The sequence below is a fragment of the Nematolebias whitei genome, chromosome 6 (genome assembly GCF_014905685.2).
Source record: "Nematolebias whitei isolate Nwh7 chromosome 6, NemWhi1, whole genome shotgun sequence".
NCBI classification, from domain to species: domain Eukaryota; kingdom Metazoa; phylum Chordata; class Actinopteri; order Cyprinodontiformes; family Rivulidae; genus Nematolebias; species Nematolebias whitei.
Window position 1 is genome coordinate 6,769,191 of NC_056503.1, and position 13,267 is coordinate 6,782,457.

The 13,267-nt window shown below is 44.2% G+C and overlaps 1 protein-coding gene across 1 annotated transcript in view; it reads right to left on the minus strand.

Moving 5' to 3' along the window:
• The window catches only part of LOC119411505 (long-chain-fatty-acid--CoA ligase 3-like), a 53,997-nt gene that overhangs the window by 4,144 nt on the left and 36,586 nt on the right, over nucleotides 1-13,267 (minus strand). The window lies entirely within an intron of this gene.

Consider the following 13,267-nt stretch of genomic DNA (forward strand, 5'->3'; position numbering starts at 1 on the left):
TGTGATAAAGCACTGATTAGTCTCTTTAGAATGATTTGTTCAATTAGCTTTGTAGAGATCTAGTAGAGTGCTGTATGAATGGGTAAATGAGGACACAGATTGTAGTGTAAAGCGCTTTGAGTATCTTGAAATAAGATAGAAAGGCGCTATATAAGTACAGTCCATGTACCATTTATATTTTTGGATGGGGATCTTTTTTACGCCTAGTTGTAGTCACACACTAATATGGATGTTGGTATAATGCTTATTTTTCAAGTTATTCAACTCACCAGTTTTACTAATTCACCATTCACCACTTGAACTTGCTGAGGGCGGACGCATTTCCTCTCCTCCTCCGCTTTGCTTTGCTGCTCTGTCCTGCCTGTGAAACTGCTTCTGAGCCTCTCTCTACATATATTCGGAACGGTAATTTTGCTATGGATCTGGTCAGTTGGTCTCTCAACGCAATGCACAAAATTTTCTCAACGATGAGACAAGCTTCAGGCAAGTCGAACTGCCCTGATGACACGCACGCAGCTGGATATGTCTTTGATTACTGGGGGAAGTGGAATGTGATGTGTCTATCTCTGCTGGTGATCAAGGACGTTGAAGATGCATATATAATTGGCTTTATGATAACAGGTTTCCTGCATTTTGGAATCGGCTGGTTCCAGGGTTATCAACATACAAAGAAGACAGCTGCCCATCTTATGTGAAGGTTTGCTCCGTGTCTTGTGCACAAAGACTCTATTGCTTAGCGGACTGGATTGCAAACTGGATGTGATTTGTGAGAATCGCAGGCCATTTGAGGCCCCTAGGACTCGCTGGCTGGATGGCTCAGATCTTGGGGAATATTTTCAGGCACGGACCAGCAGTATGTCCACTTAATTTGGATGCTTTGGAATCTACGTGAATCTACTTGAGACCAGACTCAAGGCAGATAAAATTCAGTAAAGTTCTTCCAGTCTCCAAAACAAATGTTGTTTATCTGAATTTGGCTCCCTCAGCTGGCCTTGCAGGCCACCTTATCTCAATTCGCCTGGAGGCTTTGCAATCTAACGCTCTGGCCCCCTTCCCTCCCACCGAGGAAGTCCACAGACCAATCAGGGGAACCAGCTGATTAAACATTGTGTCATCATTTCAGGACTTTTGGATTCTCACTGGCGCTGTCCTTGGTAAACCTCGGCACTCCCCGAGAATGGTTACGTATCTCATCAGAGGGAACTGGCTGATTATTCCATTATATACAGTGCCTCCAGGAGCGTCCTTGAACACACTCAGGCAACAGTGTTGCCAGATCTCGCGATAGAAACAAGCAACCAGCTCCATGAAAACAAGTCCAACTGGCAACTCACCATATTGTGTAAAACAGAGGCCATTTTTATACTTTTTAAACAGTATAAACATACATTTATTATGGCATTACATATAAACAGCAAAATTATGCTTAACACTTTGAATAACATACTTTTACGCTCTAAAAAAAACCCCATTTTGCATATGTAATATTAATTCAACCATTATTTATACAAATTAATCCCATTAAGCCTCTGGGACTCATTTACCAGAGACCTGAATTTTAAATGAAGAGTGATGACAGCAGTGGACAGCGACAACAAGAGACAATCATAAAGGACGAGTACTAATTAAAAAAATAAAAAATTAAACAGCAAACTCATAGTAAAGACAGTCAACAAAAGACTTTCTTTAAACTCTGTTTACAAGCAAAGACACATGAGCCAACTCAAACAGGTCAAGTGTGAAACCATCTTCTTTCCTTGTCCTTCTTGCTTCACCGTCAGGTCTGATCATCTGTAACACAGAAATCACATATGGGAAAATTAGCATAAAGCCTGGTACAGATGAAAAAGATGTAAAAATAGTTTTTACCTGAACTACAATCCATCATCACTGTTTTCGTTTGCATCTGTCTCTGTGCTTCCAAGTGTTCCTTCTACAGAGTACATGTTACTGTTAAAGCGCTCCAGCATCTCCTTGGTTGGAATGAAATTGTTGCAGCACAAACTTTGCCTCCTCAGTCCATATTTTATGTGGAGTATGCTGCTGAGTGTGTCCTGCCCCACTCTGTTCCTCAGTTTGAATTTGACCAGGTTCATTTGTGAGAACACTCATTCCCCACTTACTGGAGCTCATTCTAGCGTTGTCTCGTCACTCTGGGCTCTGTGTTGCTCCCTCTTGTAACTCCCGACGGACGAGTTGATAACTGATGATGTCTTTATTTAGATGAACAATGTCTTTATTTAGTTTTATTGTTTTTACTGTTGAAAAAGATCAGCCTGTCGTGTGGCGCCAACCGCACCTGAACGTAACATCCGCCTGGACGTAACATCTGTGGAAGGGGGGCGTGAAGGGACAAACTACCTACCACTCATATTTTGCTTTCACTCGGACAGAAAAACAAGCCCAAAAAAGTGACTTAACGTTCAAAACAAGCCCAAAAAACGGCAACCTGCGACTCACAAAATTTATAAGCGACTTTAGAAAAAAACAAGCCCAAAGTCGCTAAGTGGACTTGGCAACTATCTCACTGGCCTTGTCGTCTCCCCCTCCCCTGCAGAATGTCTACATCACCATGTGCTTATGTAGGCGGGGTGTTTTTTCAATTTCATGCTATCTCCCATTGGCCATTGAGAGAGAGCATGCTAGGATTTTTTTTTTGTCTCCAAATCCTGTATGTTTTCACTTTCAAAACTTTTTTGTCTGTCTAAACAGGTCTCACTTGTAAAAGAGTCTTTGAGGCTCAATGTGATTTATCTGTGTACATAAAGGTTTGAATGAATAATGCAGTACATATATTCTGTGGCAGCCATCTTTGATTTTGATGTGACAATCCAATTTTCAATGGTGACCTTTCATGTGCCTGGATGCAGCTACAAACCAAAATGGAAGTTAGTACTTAACTTATTTTTCAAGTTATCATGTGCTCACAACATTTACAGATGGATAAACGGATGGATGGACAGATGGAGGATATTTCTAATTCTCCCTTTTTGCTCTGTTATTGAAGACCAAACCATTCACTACAGAATAGAAGTCCAGGGTTTTTTTTTTGGTTTTATTTTTGCAGAAACTTGCATTTATTATTTATAAGACAGCCTGAGCACAAATGTCCAAAACGTTAACGCTCACAAACGAGATAACCTAAAGTCATGTCTGTTTACTGCATCCCACAAACAGCAGATCCACTTAATATTTCCCAATTCCGACTCTAAAACTTTTTTCCAATCTCTTGTGCTCTCACAGCTTTATATCACAGTTTCCAGGTTCTGGAAACCCCATTTTTTTCTAGTAGGTTCCCGCAATTGCTCAATAATGAGCACTATTACCAGTTGATAAATCTTAATTTGTAGCAATTTCCTTTTTCATTTCCATTCACGTTTCAAAGCAGCTATTTCTGCTGATGACCCGGTGTCATCTTATGTTGAGTTACTGCAGATAAATGCATTTAAAAGCCTCCAACATTGACAGAAGCTCTGAGACTTCAGCTTGTAACCACTGCCAAACAGCAATGCTTGATTATTTATCATGCTCATCAACTGAATATTTGATAAGTACTGAGTTTAGCGTGAATATTAGTTCTTAGATGCTATTACAGTTTTTTTCAATTGTTTACACACATTTTCAGAAAGCATGCCTCATACTCTCAGAACTCTACACACTAGTTTAAAAACCACACACACAATGGGCAAAACCCCTCAGTTCTCCTTCAAAATGACATTTTACATTCAAAACAATGTTTTCTCTTCTCAAAATGATGTTTTGTTCTCAGATGACACACACAAACTATCATATGAATAGACATTTATAAGAACCAGTTACACACTGATGTAATCTATGTAAAACACTTCTATCCCATCATCATAATGACAGGCCCTTTTTTGTTCAGTGTTACACTTAGTACAGATAGTACATACATCAGTGTGTTGAAAAATATTTTAGAAAATATTTTTACACTCAGAACACACGAATAAATGGTAACATATTTATACATATATGTATATAGAATAATTTATACATTGTTGAGATTATGCATCAATTGTGGAGTATATTGAATACTTGCACACAGTTATATCACAATTCTTTGATTCTTTCTGAATTGTTTTCAAATGGCAGCCTGTATACCTGATTCATCCTCAGCTTATTTCTGCTCAAAACATGGTACAGTGTTTATAAGATTACCTTATTGATATTTTGAAATATCTAAATATTTTCTATTATTTTTGTTAGTATTTGCCATACATGTTATGGCGTTATTTTCTAGGACCATATTCACAATTTCAGTTTCCTGTTGAGGAGACAGAAGATGCTTCCGTCCACATTGTGTTGGTAATACAGACCCTTTCCAAAAAATTAGAATATCATGGAAAAGTTGTTTTACTTCCATAATTCCATTCAAAAAGTTTATATTTCATAGATTATATATTCAGGGCACACAATTTAAACAGTTTCAAGTATTTAGTTGTTTATTTTTATATAATTTGGGATTCCAGCTTATGAAACGCATGAAAACAGGATTTTAAAAATATAGAATACTGTGAATACATCAGCCCACACTACTTCTCAGTTTTTGCAGAAAAAAAAGAAAGAAATTAGGATCACACCAAATCAATCAAAATATGGTGCTTTCAAAACGATATGTCAATCTTCAATACTTGGTTGGGAATCCTTTTGCCTTAATCACTGCCTTGATGCGACGTGGCATTGAGGCAATCAGCCTGTGGCATTGCCTGGGAGTTATGGAAGCCCAAATCTCCTTGATGCTTGCTGTCAGTTCTTCTTTGTTGTTGGGTCTGGTGCCCCTCATTTTTCTCTTGAGAATACACCATAGATTCTCAATGGGGTTTAGGTCCGGCCAGTTGGCTGGCCAGTCAAGCACTGTGACATGGGCATCAAAGGAGTCATCAGGACTCTGTACGAGCAGACAGTGTCTCCACTAACTCAGAAGCCAGGCAGAAGGAGAAATCCCACAGAATACAGACCCACAGACCCACAGAATACAGACCCTGGATCAATGTGGATATCCTAACTGGGCCTTCCTGAAAGCAGAGAAGAAACCCAAACAGGACTCCAGTCAGCTATCAGGTGAAAAGGAGGAACCCAGTCCCAGACCAGTGGTCATTTCGTATGTTGCGGGAGTTTCGGAGAAACTGAGACATTTATTTTCTAAACACAACGTCCCAGTGGCTTTTAAACCCCAAAATACATTACGGCACAGACTGGTTCATCCCAAAGATCCAGTCCCCCAGCACAAACAGAGTCATATTGTGTATGCTGTTCAGTGTCTGGAGGGCTGTGATCAGTCTTACATCGGGGAAACTAAACAGGCACTGGCCAAAAGGATGGCCCAGCACAGAAGATCAACATCATCAGGCCAGGACTCTGCGGTCTACACTCATCTCCAGGCCAGCGGTCACTCTTTCAGGGATGAAGATGTTCACATCCTGGATAGAGAGGAACGATAGTTTGAGAGAGGAGTAAAGGAGGCCATCTTTGTGAAAATAAACCGTCCATCATTAAACAGGGGTGGAGGCCTCTGTGTTCAACTGTCCCCCTCTTACAATGCTGTTATTGCTAGTATCACTCAGACCCCTGTGAATAGCAAGCGGCCATCAGGGCACAAACAATCGTTCTTTAGGCTGATGGTCATCCTTTATCATGTGAACAGCTAGTTTTGTCTGTCAGCATCAAACTGGTTGATCCACTATGACAAAGTGCTATTTATAAGACTGAGCTTGTTGCAGCTCCCCAGACGGACAAAATATTTTGGATTAAAGATGAAATGTTTAAAGTTTTTTTTTATTTTTTATGTTTTTATCTGTCCAGAGGACCTGACTTAACTTTGTTAGATTTCCTAAATTAACCTAATTTTAAGAAACAACATTATTGTTGGGACTTCTTGGGAACTGGTGACTATGCTCCAACTTCCTGTGTTTCCATGAGAGTCGCGAGACACTCCACCTTCCTTTTCCCCTTGGGGATAGGAGACAACATTTCTCTTTCCTATGCTCTTGAGAGGGATGAGGAGGTTGTTCCTCAACCAGCCACCTCCAAGAATCCTTTGCTGCAGCCTCTGAAGGGTCGTCTGCTGCTGCCTCCTCGCCTCTGAGGTCTTGTCTGCGGGGGCTCTGTCATCATTCTCTGCTGCTGACTTCTCACCGAAGACACCTCTCATTCCCAAGTCCTTGATAGGGTCGCCAAAAACAATGTCTCTCTTTCTGTGCCATCCAAAGGGTCATCCACAATGCCTCTCTGCCATCTGCTTCTGAGGGGTTCCACGATGCCACCTACCTCTGAGAAAGACCAAGGGGAAGTCTCTCCACAACCTGCCTCTGAGAGATCAAAGGCGAGGCCTCTCCTTCTCCTCTTGCTCAAAGCACTCTGAGTCTAGCTCCCAAACTCTTGCTCTGTTCTAGACGGTCTCCAGACCTTCTGCCTAAACTCTTGCTCCGCTCTGGATGTTTTCCAGGTCATCTGCCTGAACTCTTTCGTCCTGTGGGGATGTGCTTCAGGGCCATCCAATAGAACTCTCACCCCCTGGGCACGTTCACACAGGGGGCATGTTTCTGGCCCTCCATCCTAGTTTTTCCGCCCCGAGCACCTGTCTTGACATTATAATGGTCCAGTTAGACCTCAGTATTTGATACAGTTGATCACAATATTTTACTACAGAGGCTTGAATATGATATTGGGATTACAGGAACATTTCTAAAATGGTTTAAAACATATTTAGCTGATAGATTTCAGTTTGTAAATATAAATAATGAATCTTCTTCAGATACCAAAGTTTTTCATAGAGTTACTCAGGGTTCAGTGCTTGGACGAATACTCTTTACTTTATATATGTTTCTATTAGGTAAAGTTATTAAACAGCATGGGATAAATTTTCATTGTTATGTTCATGATACACAGTTATATTTGTCCATGAAATTCAATGAATCCAATCAGTTACTTAAACTACAAGTATGTCTTAAAGACATAAAAACCTGGATCCTAAATTTTCTGCTTTTAAATTCAGACAAGACTGAGGTTGTGGTTCTTTTTCTAAATTTGTTTGGTGTTTCACTATGGGAAATGCTCCAGTGTGACCATCTACGGAAGCTCCAATGACATTACATCTGTCAAAGACAGACCGGTTGAGCTGTGCTCAGGGCTCCGCCCCCACCATGACACCACAGTCAACCGACCACCTCCTACTCATTCTCGCTTTCTTCCTGTGAGAAACTACAACAAGCTCCCTCAGCAAAGTCAGGCTAGCTAAATTAGCTGCTAAACAGTTCCCAGGCATCCCGTAAAGGAGTATGTCGCCGAACGCAGTTCCTGGCGTCAGCTCGAACTGTGTTGAGTAAGTTGGTGCTTCGCAAGAAGTAACTTTGTTACATTTGGGAGCGGTGACCGCGTCAAGGCGAGCTGTTCCCACTGCTCAGTTTTTAACTAATCGAGTGGTTGCAAGTGTAATGCAAGCTAACGTGTCAAGGCGTTCTAGCTTTCCTTAGAGGTAGCATTAGCTTGGTACCTTTAGGTGTTTTCCATTACAGCTAACGTGTTACGATGAGCGTTTTTTAGCCTAGCTATTAGCCCGGTTTTAACCCTGCGGCTAGCTTTAGCAACAAACAGTTAATGTGTCATGGCGAACTAGTTCCCTTATCATTATAGCTACGGCACCCACCCCACCAAAGGGTCGGAACCTAAGGCCAAAGAGGCTGTATCCCGCCCGTGCTCATCGTCATGCGGGGCCTCCATTTCGGGCAGGGACCCTCACCCAATGTGCATAATATGCATGGGCGCTAAACACGCACAAACATCACTAGCGAACCCTCAGGCATGTCTGCACTGCTCCTCCATGCCAGAAAAAAAATCCTAGAAAAGAGGCTGAGAGTGGCAGTCACGAACAGCCAGAACTCGCGTGTGTCTGCAACCGCGGTAACAGGTGATGGTCATCAGCCGCAAGCCACCACGTGCTGGGCGGACATGATGAAAGAGGAGTCCCCGGTCATGCCGCCACTCTTCCATGGACTGGTAGACAGAGGGGACTTTGAAACAGGTCAGGAGGAGACGGAGGACGATGTTAACTCCGACCTCCTCGACATGGACGAGATGGAGGAAGAGGAGGATGACTCTACTTTCCCGGTCCCACACTTGAGGCCACCCAGCAGGGCTGGGGCGGCACCTCCGGTGGACAGTGACCTGTATGATATCTGCAGAAGAGCAACGTCCAAGCTGAACATCCCCTGGCCTGCAACCCAGGATGCAGAACGAGGCCTGTATGATGGTAAGAGGCTCCCACCAGCCTCCACACCAAACAAACAGCTTTTACTAGCTGTCCCAGCCTGCTAGTATATTGTATGAGGGAAATGAGCTGGTTCCCCACCAAGGGCTGCTCCAAGCTGGAAATACAGGGGATGGGGGAGTTGGGGCTGACCAAATCCTCAGCGGTGGAGCCCTCAGTGGCGTATCACCTCCACCCCGACTGCAGGTCAGTTTCAACCTCTACTAATATTGCTCTCCCAGCTAAATCTGACCGCCTCACAGCGTCGATTTATCAGATAATGTACACATATGCTGGACAGTCTGTGTGTTCTCTTAATGCTGTCACACTGTTGTGTGTTGTGTCAGCATATCAATCAGAGATCCTGGAGGATATGGGCCGCCAGCTGGATTTGGGGTCACCGAACCCTGCACTGTGGGATGAAATTTGTGTTGTTAACGATCTCATCCTACGCTCATCCAGAGGAGCTTTCCAGGGCAGTGGTCGCGTCATGGGACTTGCTGTTGCAGGAGAGAGAGCCCTGTGGCTGAACCTGTCAAGCCTGTGGGACTCCCAGAAAGCATAGGTGATGGACGCAGCCTACGACACGACCAAAGGTCTTTTCGGCCCGGCCTTGGAGAAGATGAGGGAGACGAGCACACTTAGAAAACAAGAGGGTGAGGCTTTTAACCTCTGCTTGCCATGCAAATTGAACCCCCACTCGGCTCAGGGTCCAAGACCCGGGACTGCAGCAGCCGTGGCAGCAGAAAGGGGGCGGCAGGGTGGCTCTAGCACACCTAGACAAGAAGCTGGCCACCCAAACCAGCAAAATAAAGGGGAAAATCCAAAGTCTTGGGGCAAGCACTCCTTCGCAGCAGCAGCTGCCAGGAAACGTCCATCCCACCCCAGCAAGGGCAAGAAAAAGCGGACGACCTAACAACCCCACCTTTTCCACATCCAGTGAAAAGGAGAACATTGGCAGAAGAGGAAACCTGCCTGTGTTCACACACTCCTGCAGTTCCCAGTTCAACAGAAGTGCAGTTTGTTCAGCCCTCTCATGTTCAGAGAGAGGAGACTGTGAGACAGAAAACACAGTGTCACCAAGCACTGAATGTGCATCACGCACTCAAAAGCACTCACTCAGTGTCACCAAACACTCACCAGTGCCCCAAGATGCTTCATTTTGTTCAGGGGAAAACAATAAAAATAAAGAATGCATTTCTACAGCCAGGCACGTTGCTAAGGGCAGAATGCACCCCACAAAAAACAAAAACATGAAACTTTGTATAAGCTCTTGCCCAACAGAGGGCGCTCTTGCTCTTTCAATGAAAAGAGCGGAGACCTGTTACGACACGAGTGTGACTTCACTCTGCCGCGATGCACGGGGACCGCTCTTGGAGCGAGTGAGAAAGTGGGGTGCATGTGCAGTTTCACCTTGGGTTATGACCACAATTTCCCGAGGATACAGACTTCAGTGAAACATGAAGCCACCCAGATTCAACGGAGTTGTTTTCTCTGTAACCAGCGGAGATTCAGCTCTCGTTTTCGAGGAAGAGATCGCCTCCCTTTTAAACAAACGAGCGATCAGAGTAATACCGAACAAGGAAGTGCAACAAGGCTTCTATTCTCGATATTTTGTGGTTCCAAAGGAGGATGGTACTTCGCTCCGCCCCATTTTAGATCTGCGAATACTAAACAGACACTTAACGCAGATAAAAGTTCAGAATGTTAACGCATAAAACACTCTGTCAGTCCATCCGTCCAGCAGATTGGTTTGTAACGATATATCTGGCAGACGCTTATTTTCATATTGCAATTTATCCACCACAGACAATTTCTCAGGTTTGCTTTTCAGGACAAAACCTACGAATTTCAAACGATCCCGTTCAGACTTTCGTTAGCTCCACGGGTGTTCAGCAGGTGCGCAGAAGCAGTGCTGGCCCCCATTGAACAGACCTGGGATTCAGAATAAATTGGACAAAGAGCTGCTTAGTACCCAAACAAAATACAGAATATTTGGGTCTCAAAATAGATTCCCTTTCTTATCACGTGACGCTGTCAGAGAAAAGGATAATATCCTTCTCCCAGTGCATCGCGAGCTTCCAACAGGGGAGACTTTGTCATTCAGACTTTGTCTGCGCCTGCTCAGCCTAATGGCCTCAGTAATTACGGTGGTAAAACTGGGTCTTCTAATGATGAGGGACTTTCAAAGATGGGTCGCATCATTGAGTTTATGCCCCCGCCGCCATTTACATCGCAGAATGAAAGTATCTGCAACAGGTATGATGGCTCTGCATCCTTGGAGGGACCCAGTGGTTTTCAGCACTGGGGTTCAGATAGGAGCAGTAACATCCAGGGCCACCATCACAACAGATGCATCCCTGAGAGGATGGGGGCCCACGATGATGGGCAGGACAGTGAACGGTGTGTGGTCACAGACAATGTTACGCCTTCACATAAATGTGCTGGAACTGCAGGCAGTTTTCCTAGCTTTAAAGCATTTTCTGCCCCATTTAAAGGACCATCATGTCTTAGTGAAGACAGACAACTGGTGGTTGCTTACATCAACCGTCAGGGTGGGACATGATCCCAGCAGCTATTCATTCATTCAACCTTTATTTAGACAGGTAAATCCCATTGAGCCTCGAGGACTCATTTACAAGAGAGACCTGATTTCAACAAAGAATGACGACAACAATGGACAACAGCGACAACAATAAACAGTTATAAAAAGTCGTACAATATTATTTTATTTTTTTACAAATAGGATGGCTAAAAAAAGAAAAGTAATAAAAAACAGCTAGATTCAAAGGCGAATGCAGAAAACTAAAAACAGGAACATGTCTGCATTGGTCCCTGCCAGGAGTCCAACAGATTCTTAAAGCCACTTAGAGAGGTCAAGGTCGAGAGCTTCAAATCTTTTTGTAAGATATTCCAGAAAACAGGAGCCGAGTAGGAGAAGGCCCTTTTGCCTAGTTCAGTCCACACTGAGGGAACACTGCAGGTAATAATGTCCTGAGAGCACACACTGTAGCTGCACTCATGCAGAGACATGTAGGAGGAGATGTATGAAGGCAGCAGACCAAGAAGTGATGAAGGGTGCATTCACACTAGCCCTGGTTAGTCCACTTTAATCGAACTCTAGCTCGTTTTCCTTGAAAGTCCGGTTCGTTTAGGGAGGTGTGAACGCACCATCGAACTCTGTCATGGAACAAAAAGGCGAACTCTGGCCCGGGCTAAAACCTAGGTCTCGGTCTGGTAGAAACGAACTCCAGCGCGGTTCGAGTACAGTGTGAATGTAAACAGACCGAGCCCCGCGCCGCAGGGTAAACAAACACGCATTGCTCTTACCTTATATGGAGCCATCAGCTGCCTTGTGTAGAAAAACAATATTCTCCATGGTCTTCTGTCTCATCTTCTGCTCATGGTAAGTCCATTTTTAAAAAATGACAAAATATAACTCCTAAAACTGCTAAAACTTGATGCCACTTGGTTTTTATTTTTATTTACAGAAGAAGAAGAAGACGTGTCTTCAGAGGTTTTTGTGTCGTTTCTTTCAGTAGTTCTTGGTGCAGCGCCCCCTCAGGCGAGCAGGGGAACAGGTTGGTTCAACAGGTTGGCTCGACTGCACAGTGCAGTGTGAATGCAAACTCACCAGCTCAAATGTAAACAAAAGGTCATGAATATTGGTCCGGAACCGAACCGAGTCTACCGGACTATCTAGTGTGAAAACGATCTTAAAGATGAAAATGTACCAGTGGGAAAGTCTGCGTGAAGTTAATGATGTCCAGTTAACCAGTGAATACAGGGTGCAGTGGTGGGTACAACAATCACAGCCAGTTATGAACCTTAGTGCACCATGATAGACAGCATCCAACATCTATAGGGTTCTTGTAGGAAAGTTCATGTAAATAATGTCACTGTAATCAATGGAGGAAAGGAAGGTCACAGATCCAAGGCGTTTCCTAGCATTCAGAGTTAGACAGGATCTGTTTCTGAAAAAGAAACCCAGTTTAACTTTCAGTTTCTTTACCAAGTTTTCCACACAGACTACACAGAGCTACACAGACTGGTCCGAGAGTTAATCTTATGGAGTAGCACCAGACTCCTGTCAGTCCGGGCAACTCACGAGGCAGGGATCCTGAACAGAGGAGTCGATCTGTTGTCCAGGGGCAACCCTCTGTATGGAGAGTGGCAGCTCCACCCTCAGGTGGTGGAGCAGATCTGACAGAGATACGGCAGGGCCGCCGTAGATCTCTTCGCCTCATGGGAAAATACCCACTGCCCACTGTTTTTCTTCCTGTCAGATGCAGATGCTCCACTAGGGGTGGATGCTCTAGCTCACCCATGGCCAAACGTGCTGCTTTATGCATTCCCACCTCTCAGCCTGATTTCTCCCACATTGAACAGAGTGAGAGAACAGGGCCGGTCTTTAATTTTGGTGGCCCCATGGTGGCCATCCAAGCCCTGGGTGGCAGAAATTATTCACATGCTGTCAGGGGAACCGTGGCCTATTCCTTTTCACAGGGACCTTCTGTCCCAAGCTAGGAGAGAAATTTATCACCCCCACCAAGACCACATGGCTCTCTGGGCCTGGCCCGTGAAAGGCGGAATCTAAATCTAGCTGGTCTCCCCCCAGGGGTCATTAATACAATTCAGAATGCGAGGGCCCCCACTACACGTTATCTGTATAGTGGCAAATGGCAAGTTTTTGAAGAATGGTGTGGGGAGAGGCACATCTTTCCCTTCCAGTGCTCTCATGGATGTGCTCTATTTTTACAGAATCTACTGGAAAAGGGGAAGGCTTTTTCCGCTATCAAATTTATTTGGCAACTATTTCAGCTTGTCACATTGGTTTTTGGCGACAAATCCATTGGGCAGCATCTGTTAGTGTGTCGCTTCATGAAAGGGGCATGATGTAAGCTGCTAGTTATTGTACGTTAACATCTTCACCAACTTGTTTCAGGTTCTGCTCTCCATTTGCTTGTGCGTGACATGATGAGTCACACCTCCTGTTTTGAT